Genomic DNA, 17,113 nt, shown 5'->3' on the forward strand with positions numbered 1-17,113 from the left:
TACAACTGACCTCCACAGGAACTTAAGGTCTTCTAAACATCACAGTCATACTCAAAGAAAAAAAGACAGATTTTTAAAATGTACAGATTTCCCGTATTACCTGAGTCTGCCTGTTTGCATGGAGGTTCTACTCTGCAGACGTGCCATTGGTCAGAACTAGATGAAATGGCTGCTCCTATGGGTAGAAGAGTCTGGGTATGGTCATAGATCACTTCTTCTGGCAAGACAGACGGTGGGAACAGATACTGGGGGAACAACAGGCAACATTCTCTAATAGGCCGATCATTTGAGAAAAGATTGGCCTGAACGCTGACAGCACGTAGCCTTCTTAGATGAATAATATTTTCTGACAAGAAAGAAATGTAAGCAACTCATTCAATCCTACTGCACACAGGAAGTAAAGAATAAATCATCATCACCCTGGGCTAATTTTCCCGGTAAAATCATCCAGTTCCAGGTACCGGTGTCAGTTAAGCATCTATATTCTTCTCTCTCTTTCTCTCTCTCCTGACAATCCTCTTATGTTCTGCTATACTATTATTAATTCCACCTTGCAAAAAATTTTTAAAAATCCAAGCTCAGCATGCTGCTGAGAGACTAGGCCATATTAGATGAGCCACTTGGAGCCTGGGGGACCGAATTTCTCCCTCCTGATGACAGATATGCTTGGACCCAGTTAATCTCCACACTTGCATAGCCTCTGGCAGATTTAACTCCAACAGAGGGAGAAGCCTCATCAACAGTATAGTGTGGGTCTCCAGGCTGGCCATGCTGCAGGGAGGGAAAGGCTACGGCTAGTTCTAAGGTGAAAAGAGAACCTGGGGTAGGGAAAGGTTTCCTTCATCAGAGGTAATTTAGTTTGTGCAGTTCCATTTCTTCCAGAAGCTAGATGTTGTCTTGCCATTGTCTCTCTCCAAGGGCACTGCTCTTCAAATAGCTTGCTACTCAAACAGTGACAGAGTCTGTGAGATATACCCTGAGTTTTATTATTAATTTTCACATTGAGGCAGGATCTCACAATGTCACCAGGCTGACCAGGAATTACCAAGTTCCCCTGCCTTAGCTTCCTCAGGGCTGGGATTACTGGTGTACCAACCAGTGCAGCCTACACTAGATAAGGCCAGCTACAGATGCCAGGGCAGATAGATGACCTCCTCTGCAGCCACATATCCTCTCTGCCCTGCTGCCCTATCCCCACAACCCCAGAAGAATCCCTTTGTTAGCTACACGTGAGCACGTGCCGGGGCGGTTCATCTCAATGAGCAGCTGCTTTCTGGGAGTAGACCGGACAAAAAGGAAGCTGGGTGAAGCTGCCCGCAAGTGCCAAGCCTTGGCTGCAGAAAAGAAAGCCAGATGGTTTCCAGGGACCAGTGATGGACACACACCAAGATGAGGCTGAGTGGCCTCAAGCTCTTCACCGCTGCTCAGTGCTTTCTGCCTGGCATCCTTCCGCTGAGGCCGGGAGACGATAGCTCTGGGGAAATTCCAGTCTGTAACTCATTTAAGCAGGATAAACAGGACTCCTGCTCCAGACGAATCTCTCCTGAACAAGAGGCTCTTGGAATCTTCTTGGAGGTCTTGATGTCCACATAGACTATAAACAACGGGCTTGGGAGATGCCTGGCACAGCAGGCTGTGACCCTCAAGGTCAAAGGACAGGTATAAGGGACATCACCTTAGATTTTCATTCATAAAGTGACTTTGGGCAGTTCTCAGGAGCAACAAAGATTTGGTTGAATTGCTCAAAGGAAAAAAAAAGACTTTGTATTTTTTTTAAAAAAAATGCATAAAGAAACAAGAAATGCAATCAAATATATCACGTGCCACATTTTGCAGAGTAAACCCTGCGTGCACAGTTTGGGATAAAGCTATCCTGCTGTCTGCTTAAGAGAAAAAATGCTAAGGTTACAAGGAAAGCGATCTTAACAGCAACAAAAACCAGTTTTAACCACATGTAACACATTATCCAAATAAGGAGGTTTCCCAACATTGTGTAACCAGAGATTCCATAAGTACCCTGGACACAGAGGCAAACCTGACGGCTCGGATCTGTCTGACCCACTTTGGGAAGTTATTAAAAATGTCTTATTAGAGTTACTGGTTAGTCTGCAGTTTTAACTTCACTGTAACTTCAAAAGGCATTAATGGGAACAAGCTCCAGTTTATCTAATGGGGGGGGGTCACCTAACACGGTTTATATGACACAAATGTTTGAAAGGCACCAGGGCAGAGGTGACAACCTCAACTGTGACTCACGTTCCTGACTGAGCATTTACTGGAAGTCCGCAGGGGCACTCCAGGGCAGCAGTGGGCTCAGGAGGTTTGATGGGAGGAGACAGTCACTTACCTCCAGCACATCTAGTAGCCGGTCAGTAGCCATTAACTTGAAAAGCCAAGCACTGGGAAGCTTACAGATCTGTTCTAGATTGCCATGAAGCCAGACGCCCGTAAAGGAACAGGGCAAAGATGGCACCATACCAGCCACCCACAGACAGAGCAGGCTGGTTGCAGTGAGCTGTCTGTATGAGAAGTCAGATACTGTGTAAGAAATGAACAGATTCTTTGCTCTCGGCTGGTGAACTTCAGCCCTTCATCCCTGCTGCTGCGTTCAGAACTTGTTCTTTTCTGGGCCCAGGGACAAAGCCTTGGAATCTTGCTGGGGCGCTTGCTAACCACAAATAACATGTGATCAGGGATGCAATTATTTCTCTAACACTGCTTGAAGTTACCTTTTTTAGTTTCAAATGCATAATGTCAAGGTGAAAGTAAGAACTGGATGGATTCTGATATTCCCTCATCCCTGCCTCATCACCTACAATGAAGATGTTGATTGCCTGCTGCAAAGATTGTGACAGTCTCCCTTCTCTACCTGTCATATCCAGTGGAGATGACGCTTCTCATGCTGTGTGGGAATAACCTGCAGAAGTCGTTAAAATTGGGACCCAGAGCCCGGATCGCAGCAATCCCAATTCTCCAGGGTTAGCAGAGGACAGAGGTTGTCCACTGGAGGTCTCAGGTGAGTCTAGCTCTATCGTAGGATTGAGTCACTTTGGAAATGCATTCTATGGGACACATGGCACATCTGCTTCACAGAACAGAGTGCAGTAGGCTGCAGTAAGGATGTCCTTCTTCGTCATCAGCTGGTGGCAGGGTCTGGATCCACAGAGGCTGTGTGCCAGTCTCGGTTCTTGCTTCCAAACAGAGAACAAATGCAGGAAACGGTGATATTGGGGCAAGAGCTTTGAAAATGAACGTGAGACACAAAGGGACTGGCTGCCCTAGAGAGCACTGTCCTAGGGAGCACTGTCCTAGGGAGCACTGTCCTAGGAAACACTGTCCTAGGGAACACTGTCCTAGGGAACACTGTCCTAGGGAGCCTTGTCCTAGAGAGCACTCTTCTAGGGATCACTGTCCTGGGAAGCATTTTCCTAGGGAGCACTCTTCTAGGGAGCACTATCCTGGAGAGCATTTTCCTAGGGAACACTCTTCTAGGGAGCACTGTCCTGGGGAGCATTTCCTAGGGAGCACTGTACTAGGGAGCACTGTTCTAGGGAGCACTGTCCTATGAAGCACTGTTCTATGGAGCACTGTTCTAAAGAGCATTAGGTGGTGCTCCCTAGAAAGCTTCATTGTGGGGGATGGGTAGCCCTGTGATGCCAAGAGCAAACTCAATCAGCAATAGCAAACAGAAGTCACAGGACACTTACTCTGTTTTCTTCACCCCGCCCCCATTCTGCTCAAGATGAACTCCTTTCTGTGGCCAAGGCATCAATCAGGATGCTTTCTTGCCCATCGTTGGTTTAAAAAGCCAACCACAACCCAAGAAAATCTCCTGGATAGTATCTTGCCGTGGTGACTACGAAGAAACAGCCCAAGAAACTGTTCGATACATGCTGAGACTATCCCTGCTACTTTGAAATCTGCTGTTTGAATCCTGGGCTAGACCAGTGAAAAGACACAGATGTCCTACAGTGCAGTGCGTTGTGGCTTCAATTGAGAACATCATGTGACTCGTTCCTATAAACCGATTAAAATGTTTTCTTTCTTTGATAATTTACCCACGAGCATTAATTAAAGCATCAAAGAATATGTATTTGGGCCTATAAAATCATAATGAGCCAAAGCAAGAAGAACTACCATTGAGCCCTACATCTTGGAAAAATGTGTTAGTTAAATTGGACAGTATTTTTCTTCAGAGAACTTAAACTCCAAAAAGGAAAACAAAAACACAGGTTCAAACTCAATCGCTTTTAAGGATTTCCTGTGGCAAGACAGATTGCTTTACTGAGAAGCAGAGCCTAGACTGCTGTGTGCTGAATGACATGAATTTATGTGTGAGATAGTCCTAACCATAAAAGATATTACAAAAGTGTGTTTTGAGTTAGCCTTTAAAAGATCAAATACATCTTTTCATAGAAATAAATTGTTACATGTGGTGGAAAGGGGGCCAGTGTGGGGCTTTGAGTAAAACGCCCCCATAGGTCCACAAGGAATAGCATTATTAGGAGGCGTGGCCTTGTCAAAGTGGTTGTGACTTGTTGGAAGAAGTGGGTTTTGAGGTCTCAGAAGCTCAACCCAGGCTTAGTGGCTCAGTTCTTTCCTGCTGCCTGTGGATCCGGATATAGACCTCTCAGCTAGCTATCTTTCCAGGACCATGTCTGTCTGCCTGCCACAATCCTTCTCACTATAAAGACAATGACTAAACCTAAAAGGAGTTTCTCTGGTCATGGTGTCTCTTCACAGCAATACACCCCTAAGACTGCTGGGTGAATATGCCTATGGCTGCTCTGCTGGCAGTTAAGCTGAATACAGGCAAAATTGTTCACCCAAGAAAGCATCCTGGATTCTAGAACGAGAATCTGTTGGGGGCAGGTGGGAAAGGAGATCCCTGGTCCTGCATAAGCCTTGTTTTTTTTTCTTGATCCCTGGGTGTTGGTTAAAAATAGGTTGGTTTTTTTCCCAATAGTCCTGTGCGTGTGTGTGTGTGTGTGTGTGTGTGTGTGTGTGTGTGTGTGTGTGTGTGTCTCGGGGCATAGTCACACTCATGCCATAATACACCTGTGGAGGATAAAGAACAACCTTGGGGTATCAGTCCTTGATATATCCTGTGTGCAACAGAGTCTCTTCCCTGTGCAAGCCAGACTCACTGGGCCTGGAATATCTGGAGTCTTTTCAGTCTCTGCCTTCCATCTCTCTGTAAGGCTGCCATGGGATTGCAGACACCTGTGTAGACACCTTTTTCCTGAGTGCTGGGCTCAGCACTCAGATCACCAGACATGCTTTTGCCCTCTGAGCTGTCTGCACAGCCCGAGTACAATCACATTTTTACTGTGTGCTCTGTGTCACAGGCCATGCTGTTGTGTGAGTCAGGGGATGTGATGAACAAGACTGAAGGGCAGTGCTCTTTTGCAGTGGGTTTTAGTGGGAAGGACAAACTCTTCAGTGGGGATTACAAAGGGAAGCATCTTGCTTAAATCCGGGGTACCAAGAAAGGCTTCTAAGAAGAAAAACCTGTTGTCTAAAACCTGAAAGATGTACACAGCACACTCGTAGGTGTCAGAGAGTTCAAGGAAAGAGGAGTGCTTCCCAAGAGAGGGATTTGTACACACAAAACCCCCAGGACACTGGCATCAGACTGGAGATAGAAAGAAATGGGAGGAGGATTCTTTCTTAGAAGAGACAGGATAGTTTTCATTCTGAAAATGTTGCCTGCTCTATTGGTGGGGTGTAGTGGCCTGCAGGTGACTTGATACATGGTGTGCAGCTTAGCAAGCAAGCCCATGCTGAACATAGACACTGGAGGCAGGCTTGTGTGGACAGTTGATGTGTCTCCCCAAGGACAACCGGACTCAAGAAGCCAAGGAAGAAAGAGTCACAAACAGGAAGGAGACAGGATGGTCAAGGACCAAGAGGAAATCGCTGAAACCTGCAGCTCCCCCTGTGTTTTCTCACAGTATCACTGATGATTTGGGTAAAAGTAGTTTGCCAGTGGTGGTCAGAAGCCAGATGGAGCAGGTGAAGGAAAGGTAAGAAAGCCTCCCCCATCCACATCCACAGGAAGCTGCTCTTCCCAGAAAAACCTGAGCCAGTCCAGCTAGGCTGGGTAGGAGGTCACTTGAGAGGACCATGTGGGGCTTGTTTGCGTAGACGGCAGGTTAAAGGGGACAGATGTAAGAGACAGGTGGGAGGTGGGAGAGAGAGGGGAAAAGGAGGTGTAGGGAGACCACCAAAGGGACAGAAGCAGAGACAGGACTGGGGCCCAGGAAGAAGGAAGGTGGGAACATGGAGATGACCTGGAGGACTTAGAGAATTGGTCCAGCTGGTTACAGGGAGCTGAGCATGTTCCCGTGGGCTTCCTTCACATGGAGGAAGGCAGAGTGTTCCTCTGAGCATGAAGGGCAGAGGGAAAGCCAGACACCTTCGCCAAACATTCTCTTTTTCCCTTTCCTTGGGCCCTTCCCTGTCCTACTGGTCCCAGTAGCCCCCATCTCCCAGTAGCAGCCTTCCCACCCTGCCCACCACTGAGCTTCCTTTTCTGGATGCTCATGTGTCTGGGTTTCTATCTAGCTGACCAGATGTTTAAAAGGAAGCAAGCAGATGAAATTGCTCAATCACTCTGACCCACGTCACATAAAACAATGTGAGCCATTTCTGTTACCTAAGTAAACTCCACATGGTTCTGTGAGCTGCATGTAAAATGCGTGACACTCGAAACCTTTCACCATTCTGTGGGCTCAGGCTCAGAAGTCAAGGTTATAGCCTTCAGAGTCACAAACTCATTCAAAAATAAATGTTCAAGAGAGGACCCTCGTCTCCTGGATGACTACTGGCTCCTGGTGGATTATGGGAGAGGGACAGCCACTATCCTCAGTCCAAATACACTCCATTAGGTAATTCCAAACCTATGGTCACACAAATGAGCTTGATTAAACTTGGTGGCTCCCAGAACACAACAAGAAGGCATAATGTGAAAAGGGACACACGGGAGAATTGTGGGGCAGGTTATTGATGAGGTGTTATGGAGAGAAATGAGAATACATTATGTACAGCTAGACGTTGTCAAGAGATACATTTTAAAAACTACTATACCACAACGACAAATAATAATGCATTTGATTAAGAAAAACTTTGCCATTGAGAGTCTGGAAAACACAAAGAGTCCTCAAGACAGCATAAGTGACTTGTAAATCTAATTGGCTATTTCACAGAGATGATTACTGGGAACTATTTAGTGTGTTGTTTTAGGGTTCACTGCCTATCCCTCCACATACACAGGACCCTCTCCATCCTCTATGTGTGCCCCCGTCCTCTCTGTCATATCTTTCTCATTAGGGATCTTGTCTCCATCCCATGGCTCACCCTGCCCCTTTCCACTGAGCTAAATCAGGAAATGTAAAAGGCCGTAACAGGAGCTTTCTCATTTCCACATCTCCCACCCCATCTTTCCTTTCTCTTCTGCCAATATTCCTTTATCTTGGAGTGTTTCCACTTCTATACAAGTTCAATTCAAAACGTAAAACAGTTTATGCTTTTCGAGTTTGATTTCCTCCTTACACTTGTTAAAATAGACCAGTAAAAGAAAAAATGTCCCAATCACGATAGATCCTCCTCCAAGTGCATCGCTGCTTCGACTTAGCGTCTTGGGATAATGATCTGCCACCACATGTGGGTTATGACTTGAGGTTTTCATAAAAAAAATGCATCTTGATGAACCAACTCTACCGTGATGCCAAGTAGCTGGTGGGTCTCTGGAAGTCCCAGGCCGGGTCTGTGCAGTGAGGACAGCAAACAAGGAAAAAAGAGATTGGGGATGGGATGTCAGGTGTGGTCCTCTCCATGGGGAGGTGCTGTGTTCTCTGTTCTAGAAGCTTTCCTAGAGGAAAGCATAGTGCTTTAAAAAGTAATTATCTTATTTAAGCCTACACTTGTCTGGGGAGCTGAGGTCAGCCACAAAGTCTTTGGGGGGGGGAGGGGACGACTTGCCATAGAGAGCAAGTTCTTTGCAGGGTATGGGGGAGGGGAAGGGTGTTTGTTGGAACAATTTGGCTTTTGAATCCAATGACCTCCTGAGACCAAGAGTCTGGAAAGATTAAACACGGAGCAAACTCAGGATGTAGTTGGCTCCCCCTCTTCTAATCACTCCCAACTTAACACAAAAACAAAAACAGAAATACTCTAAATGTCCCCTCCTCCTTCCCTGCCCCCTCAAACTGTCTGTTATGCTTCTGCTTGGATTATTTTCATTAGGGTGTGTTTTTCTGATGGAAGGCCAGGGCCTTGTCTTTGTGTATTTGCAGAGTGCCATGTCTACTCACTGGTCTTTAGAAATTACAGACAATAACAGGAATGCAGGAGCTGGCAGCCCTGACTCCCAGATTGTCTGTACTGAAGCTCTGCCCACGAACCAGAATGGAATATTTTTATAAGGCAATATTGAAACATTCTAATCCCAAGAAACCAAACGAAGTCCTCATTAACTGGATATAAACCAGAGCCTGTGGTTGGTACGGGTTTGCTGCCACTCACATGACTCGCAGCATGCCACTCTACTAAGAAGGGCCTGTTCTGAGGTTAGGACAGAGGCAGCCTGCCCTCTCCAGAGAGTCAACCTCCCAGCTGAATGACATGATGGGGGGGTGATATTTCACGGAGATCCAGAGGTTCCTTGGACATGCGCATTTTCTTCTTGGGACAAAGTTCTAGCTGTGCTCGACTCACAGAGTGTAGGGTCCAGAATGAAAAGAATCAGGTTTCAGAGAGACATAGACCTGGGGTGCTTTTGAAGAGGCGTGGGAATGCTACAAACATGTCCCTTTTTCTGTCCTTCCATTTTTTCCCTCCTCCCTTCTATCCTTCCATCTTCTGCCCTTCTTCTCTTCTGTCATCCATCCATCTGTCCATCTATCCATCCATCCCATTCATTTATCCATCTTCTCCTTCCACCTATCCATCTATCATCCATTTATCTATTTACCCATCCATCTATTCACCCATCCATCCATCCACCAACCCACCCATCTATCCATCCATCCATCTATCCATCCATCCATCCCTTTATCCATCCATCTATCCACCCATCATCCATCTATCCATCCATCCACCCATCCATCTATCTATCCATCCATCCACCCATCCATTCATCTATCCATCTATCCATTTACCCATCCATCTATCCATTCATATATTTATCCATCTATCCATCTCCTCCTTCCATCTGTTCTCCTTTCCCCCATTCCTTTCTTCTTTCATCCTTTCTTCCCTCTTTCTCCTCTCCTCTTTTTCCCTCCTTTCCAATCTTCCCATCTTAAACTTTTCCCTCTCTGCCCTACTTCTTGATTTTTCTCCCTTCATTCTTTCTCTCCTTCTCTCTGAACTTTCCTTTTCCTCAATTGAATGTTATAGTACTTGGCTACTCCTTGCTTTGACCATAGGTATGGCTTTATAAAGATGGAAATAACTTCAAAGCAGCACCTGAGATATTAATATTGACTGCTGAGGCAGTATCTGGTGTGTGATGTGTGAACTGAGCAGTGGAAAAGATGCCAGTCCTCATTACCAAGTGTTCCACCCCCGGAAGTTCCTTCTACAGAGTCCTGTGTGGACAGAGTCAGGAGCTTGCCTGCTGAGGCTTCTGAAGAGCTTGGACTCAAAGTCCACATCATCTCACATGACCATGACACATAAAAAAGGGGATGGAACTACCCTGAAGCAAACCTACCATTTAGGTTAGCCCCTGTTACGAAGCGAGGTCCAGTTGTGCCCTCACAAGAATGGGGAAATTTCCTTTGGAAGCAAAAGTATGTTTGATTTAAGAAATCAGATGGCACCTTGATCATTGTGAGAAAACTCCAAAGTCTGCCTCAGGGAGCACTGCTGTTTTGTCCCCTGGAGCCACTCTGGAATTTTCCAGGCAGAGCCCTGGAAGACAGGAACTTTTGGGTTTCATTTTCATCTCAGGAGCCAACGACTACAATATCTACCCAACTTCAAATCACACAAAAGTCAAGCTTTAAAACTCACCATTAAGTGTTCACTGGAGTTGGTTCCAACCATCTCTTGCTGAGTAAAAGCATTTAACAATACATGCTTTTAAACAATTGTTACTATTATAAGAGGATTTCTAAATGAGAACATTGTTCAATGTAGTAACATTTTCTTTCCAAAAATAGGCAAATAAAATGATTCACAGATGTCGATTTACAAGAAAAATAGTAAAATATATAAACTACAATGTATTTGAAGGGGACAGAGCCCCTCATTAGAGACTATTCTGTAGAAAGTTCCCCCAATCCTATTCCTGCCAGGAAACCCCAAGGCCCAGCAGGATTCATGGCACAGGACCGAGAGCATTTGTGTTGGCTGTGCATGGGTGCTGGCGTTGCTTGTGGAACCCTAGAGGACCAAAGCAAAAGCAAATCTAGACATGAGTGCTCAGCAGGGCAAATGCCAGCAGGAGTGGACGCTGCTGAAGCCTGCAGATCTCCACAGCCAGTCTGCATCAGTTAACGGGAGCATGTCATGGTGGGGAACACTTGTCATCCTAGCATTTGGAAGACTGAAGCAGAAGGATTCTGAATCTGAAAACAAACTGACCTGTGTAGTAAAACCCAAAGGGACTGGGGAGAAAGATGGGCTGGGCTGGGGAATGACCTAGACTAAGAGTTAACTGGGGATCTTTTCACTAAACAATCCAGTGTATCCAGGGACAAGCCCAGAAACACACACATTGCACCTACATTTTAGGTCATTCTACAACTGGTGGAGCACAGACCCCACTTTCTGGAACACTCCTCCAAGGGACAACATTGGGATTGTTTTCCCACTTTCAGGATCCCACCTGCCATTGCCACTTGAGGTTCATGTGTTTGTTGTATGTGCGTGATGTACGTGTGTATGCATGCTCATGTGTGTGTAGAACAATGGTTCTCGGCCTTCCTAATGCTGCAACCCTTCAATGCAATTCCACATGTTGTGATGACTCCAATCACAAAATTATCTCATTGCTACTTTATACCTGTGATTTTGCTGCTGCTTTTATGAACAATAGTGCAAATAGGCTGTATGCAGAATAGTTGATCTGTGACTTCAAAGGGGTCGTGAGACTGAAGGTTGAGAACCAGCAGTACAGGTGTGTGTGTGAAGGCCAGAGATCAGGGTCCAATCTCTTCCCTTATCAATGTCCACCTTCCCTTTTGAGACAATATCACTCTGTGAACTGTCTTCAGCTAGACTGGCTAGCCAGCAAATCCTTCTGCCGCTGCATCCCTGGTGCTAGGACTACAAGCGCATGCCACCATACCCAGCTTTTCTGTGGGTACAGGGGAATCAACCTCAGATGGCAAGGACCCCATCGGCTGGGAAAGCATCTCCTCCAGCCCTCCCTGTTGGATTCCTTCAATTCCTAAAGGAATTTCTAATGCCCAAATTTCCAATCACAAAAGAAGTAATTAGAAGTGATGGCGCCCACATTTTGAGCGAGACAGTACAGCGTCTTTGCTGTTCATTTAAGCATCGGATGCACGGCCTACGATGAACCCATGTGATGGAGCTGCTATTAATAGAAGATGTGGTCCTAGAAATGTAGCATCTCTGTTCCATTATGTGCTGTGTGTTGTGTTGTCACGTCCCACCTGTTTCAACCCCAGTCTTAGGCCTCTGTCCTTGGGAGACTGAATTTGTCTGGGCCACTGAAACGTGAGTTAGAAGTGGGGATGCTACTGGGGGTGACGCTTTAACGCTGTGCTTCCATTCTGTCCTTCCTCCTCCTTCTGCCATGAGGACAGCATCCCAGACCGGAACTACTCCTTTAGTCTGGACCTGAGTGGGAAAGATGAATGGGGCCTGGGGAGGGCACAGGTCCATCAGAATCCACAACAGCCAGGATTGAGAAACAAACTCTGCTTCCTCTGCAGAGTTTATATAATTTATATATAAGTGCAGAGGGGACCAATTTAGGTAAAGCCATTGATTCTTACAGTTTTCTCACTAATATTGGCAAAATCCTATGCTGTATGTGGCTCAAGAAAATGTCTGTGATTTTTTTTTTACTGTCATCTGAATTCCCTGCAATCCACACTGCTATATGAATTCTTTGGCTGGCACGCTTAATATTAACTTAAGAGTCGTCTTGCAAATGCTCAAAGTTGAGGGTTCTAGCACCAAAATTTCACCAGCTGAACCTCAATAAGCTAATTCATAATAACGTGGAGCATAGCACATCACCCTCTGCAGAAAGCTTCACCAGCATGGCTGGGCCGCAGGACCACAGCTGCCCATGAGCTCCGAGAGCCTCCCCACGCCCCTGCTCTAACCACGATGTAATAATGTGTTTTATGTGCCTCCGTGGGTCAGCGGTGGCGTAAAATAGTGTTTATTTGCTTCTACTTTGTGGTAGCAGAATAAAAACAATAAAATCCACTGGGACCATGCTGGTCAGCCTCCAATACAGCCGCCATGACATTTCCTGTATCAAATTATCAAGCATCTCTGTGGAAGATGGGATTTTATTGCTTAACCATGCCGTGTCCCCCACTGTGTTCCTCCAGTGACCATACATCACTGTCAGAACACGCCTGTGAGCCCAGATGGGTGGGAGAGAAGGAGAGTCTGTTGACTAGCTCACTGTGGAGTTCTCACAGGTCACACAGCCCATCTGGGGTCTGTGACAACTGGTGGTGAGTGACTCGCTTTTCACTTCATCGCGCCTAGAATTTTACCTCCACGTCAACTTCCAGGTTTGCCGTGCGCCCTGAACTAGCATGCTAGAGACAGGGTGAACAAGGGACAGACTTTTTCAAAGAAAGGGTTTATAGCTCAGTTGGGGAGAAAGAGAGTCAGCAGGAGCCGGACCAAACTCCAGATGCTTCTCTCTGCTTCCAGCTGGAATTGCTTGGGAATGAATGCCCCGCCCCCAAAACCCATGTGATAAAGGCTTGCTGTCCAGTGAGCTGCTGTTGGGAGATGGTAGGACTTTCAAAGGGGACACCTAGTGAGATATGCTAGGTCGTTAGGGATGTGCCTCAGCACCAACTGCTTCCTCTCTTTGGTTCCCTGATCATGAGGTAAATGGCTTTGCTCTGTCATGTGTAGCTTTACCTCAGGCTAAAACAGTGAGGTCAACTGTCCACAGATGGGAAACTCAGAAATTGAAAGCAATGACCCTTTCTTTGTATGAGCAGACTATCTCAGGTATCTGACAGAGGGTTCCCATACCTACCCCACTGTCTCCATGAGAGGACACACTGCCCACAGTTCTGAAGTACACATTCTGAAGTCCAGCCTCGAACCTAGAAGGACACTCTCCTCAAATCCTTAATTCAACAAGAAGCCAGCAGACACCCAGAATTCTCAGACAGTGCACTGGGTGCTTGGGTTGCACAGGGAAATGGAGAGCCCTGGGAACTAGAAGATGTGGCCAGAGTTATGCTCCAGGAATATGAGACCAAAATGCCAACCAGGAAGTGCCATTGTCATGAGGTACAGAATTCAAAACATGACCTAACCAATAAAGGAGATGCGAGGTGGAACCACTCACCTCCTCTGCGTCTGCCTTCGATTTTCCAATGTGCTTCTGCCAGTGCATGGTAAGTCTCCTGTTATTTCTCTGCATTTTCTTTTCTTAGGCCAGATCAGTGGCTAATGCTATTAACTTTGTTTCACAGAAAACAAAACCAAAAACCAGGGCCTGTGTAAGAGGAGCAGGCAACAACTCCCGAGACTCTTTCAAAGCTGATGAATCACACAAACGATCAAATGACCAGAGTGTTTCTGGAATGAATTAGTAGTTCACGGCATCTCGGAAAGCAGTATCATGCAAAGCTATATGGTTCCGTGACCCATTCCTTTCGGGCCTGTTTGGGAAGAGAAGTGAAATTAGATAGTGTCTCAGTCTATAAGAGAATGCTGGAGGCTGAGTAATTTATAAAGAAAGTGGGTTTGTTTTGGCTCACAGTTCTGGAGACTGGAAAGTCTAGGATAAAGCTGCTGGATCTGGCAAGGGATTTGGGCAAAGAAGATAACCCAAGCCAAGACCTGAAGGACAACATGAACACAGGCTGCTGGAGGGGTTCCAGGTTGCTTCACATCCATAGTGTGAGGTGGGGAGAGTGACCAGCAAGACCAGAGAAGGAGAAGAAGGTGAAGAAGGCAGTACAGACCCAAGGGAAGTGATTTGCTTCTTCTGGTTCGGGACTTCTGGTAGACCTGATTTGGATTTAGCAGGTTATTGGGAGGAGCAAGATAGTAACTGCCCTTCAGGTCCAGTTTAGTTTTGTGACAGCATTTGTATAGCAAACATCTTTAGAGGACAGAGGTCTAGTCTCCAGAACAAAGGGAAAGCCACTATGCTAACACCCCTGCAAAGATTTGGGTTCCTTGGGCTTGGGTTTCTCTATAGAGGTAGAAGATCAGTTAATGTGTGGCTCCTACCTGGCTCTCTCCAGACTGCCTCAGTGAGACTTGGGAAACAGCAGGAATGTGAATGCCTCCTAGCTTGCTATGCTGCGGGTTAGAAATCTGGGATTCTGTGTATTGTGTCCACATCCCTAGAATTCAAGCTAGTGTGTTGGTTTTCACGTGGGGCAAAACCAGAAAAGCTCATGGTCCTTGGATCCATGTTTCTCAGACACCATTGCTGCTCCAATAGATTGAAGGCTTTTGTGATGATCCAAGTGAGCAGTGGTAAGTTTCATACCAAGTGTATAAAAGCAAGACTAGACTCAGAAAATGCCAGGAATATTTAGAAAATTGACTGGGTTGTGCTTTGTAAGAGCCCGAGCATATATATATATATATATATACATACATACATATATATATATATATATATATATATATACATATATATATATACATACATATATATATATATATATATATATATATATATATATATATATACTGTAGTTATCTTTAAACACACTAGAAGAGGGCATCAGATCTCATTACAGATGGCTGTGAGTCACCATGTGGGTGCCGGGATTTGAGCTCAGGACCTCTGGAAGAGTAGTCAGTGCTCTTAACCTCTGAGCCATCTCTGCAGCCCACGAGGCATATATTATCAGTGTGTCTTAAAAACACAGACTCAAAACCCTGTATGTATGTGTGTATGTATGTATGTATTTATGCATGCATGATTAGCAAACAAGTGCTATGGATGGAGCTCCATCCCAAATTGCTCCCAAGCATGAACAAGGAGCCATGCTTGATCCTTAGCATTGCTTAAATAAAAGCAGCAACAACCCAAACCCAACAACATTTGATAAGTCCTGTAGACTATCATAAAGTAGGCTTTGACCCAGGCTTATTTAATATAGAAAAGCCAAGGGAAGGATTTGTGTTAGTTTCTCACTCTTGTGACAAATAATTGAGAGAAACAACTTAAAAGGAGGAAAGTTTTATTTTGGATCATGGATTCAGAGTTTTTCAACCACAGTTATTTGGTTCCACTGTCCCTAGGCCCATGGTGAGGTTCAACATTATGGCAGCGAGCATATGGTCAAACAGACCGATTACTTCACGATGGGCAGGGAGCAGAGAGAAGTAATAGTGTAGGTCATAGCCATGACTTACCTTTCAAAGGCATATCCTCTGATCTACTTTATCCAGCTTGTCCCCACCTTCTATAATTCCAACACCTCCCAGTAGGCTGCTCACATTTTGAGCCCATGATGGGTCACTTATCAAGTCAGGGTCCTCCTGGTCTCTGGAAATGTCAGGAATGCACCTGGGAATGTTCTTTGCTAATCTGAGTGTCTCTCAACCTAATCAAGCCAACAATAAAGATCATCACAATGTCCAGTCACACCAGCAGGCTCAGGGAGAAAACTCCCACATGATCACTTCAATTTAACAAAATCCAAAACCAATTTTGCAAAGGAAGGGAAGCCTCCATACATCATTAAAGAACAAGCGATGATAGCTGACATCATAGTGATTAAAATGGAAATCTTCCCCTAAGACTGAAATGAAGGTAATAATTACTCATTGTACTAGCGGTCCTAGCTAACACAATAAGACAAGAAAAAGTAGATAAAAGACATACAAATCAGAGAAGTCATTCTGGATAGTATGAGTGTGTGTTTAGGAGCCACTTAAAAACCAGGAACTAATAAGACAGCCATCTTGTGCAAGGCTTAAGAGCCTTGTTTTCCATGGATACACACTTGTGTTCTCATGTTGTCTTATACTGGTGTCGCTACCGTCTCCGACCAGCAGAAAAGGAGCAACAACACAGCGTTCTTCTCAAAGTGGTTTATTCAGGAACCTTACAGCATGCCAGTGAAAATCTTTCTGTTTCCTTTCTGTCTCTCTTTCTGTTTTTCTTTTCCCCCTCTCCGCCCCCAAGCGCAGTCCCTTTTATCCTCTCTCATCTCCACCTCCTAAGTCCATGTCGCATGGCGGCAGTTCATAGGTCCGCATCATCTGGCCTGATCTCAAGTCATGGGTGCACCTGCGCAGCTCGCACGGTGGGAGTGGCTAATCTTGGGGGGCAGGAGGAAGTCAGGTGCTAGTCACAAGACTTGGCCGGAGTCCCAAGCACCATCTTGGGACTGCCCCCACACCCGCTCTCCACATACTGGCACGTTACCACAGCTCCTTACAAGCTCACAATGGCTTGTCTGTCACTCCTCAGGTCTTCCAGGTCCTTGAGGGCAGGGTTCAGCACCGCTTAACACATCTTCATTTAGGTACTCAACACCTCGCCCACCACATTCACTCCAAAGTGCTCTCATTGACCACGTTTACTCATAAACTGAGTGGGTTGGGTTTCTCCTCCAAAAAGCCTTCTAGTGAAAATCTTGTCAGCAGCTCTTTCAAAATTTGAAGCTCTTCCTGATGAAAAAAGGGGGGAGGGAATTAATATCCTCTTGGGTCACTTCTCTTTCAAGACGTTACTTTATTTCAGTATTTGCCAATGTCCAAAGTCTGTGATTAGACAATATCTACTTGTTTGTTCTTATCTAAGTATCATAGTATAAGAAAACCAGTAGAAGTAAGTTCCGAGATTTATAAGACAAACATTATAATATCACACCTGGATTCTGGCATTGCCTCAGTCCTTGCATTAACAAAATGTTTTTATGTAACCTCATGCTCACAGTAAATTACTGCT

The sequence above is a fragment of the Micromys minutus genome, assembly GCF_963924665.1.
Source record: "Micromys minutus genome assembly, chromosome: 11".
Taxonomy (NCBI): Eukaryota; Metazoa; Chordata; class Mammalia; order Rodentia; family Muridae; genus Micromys; species Micromys minutus.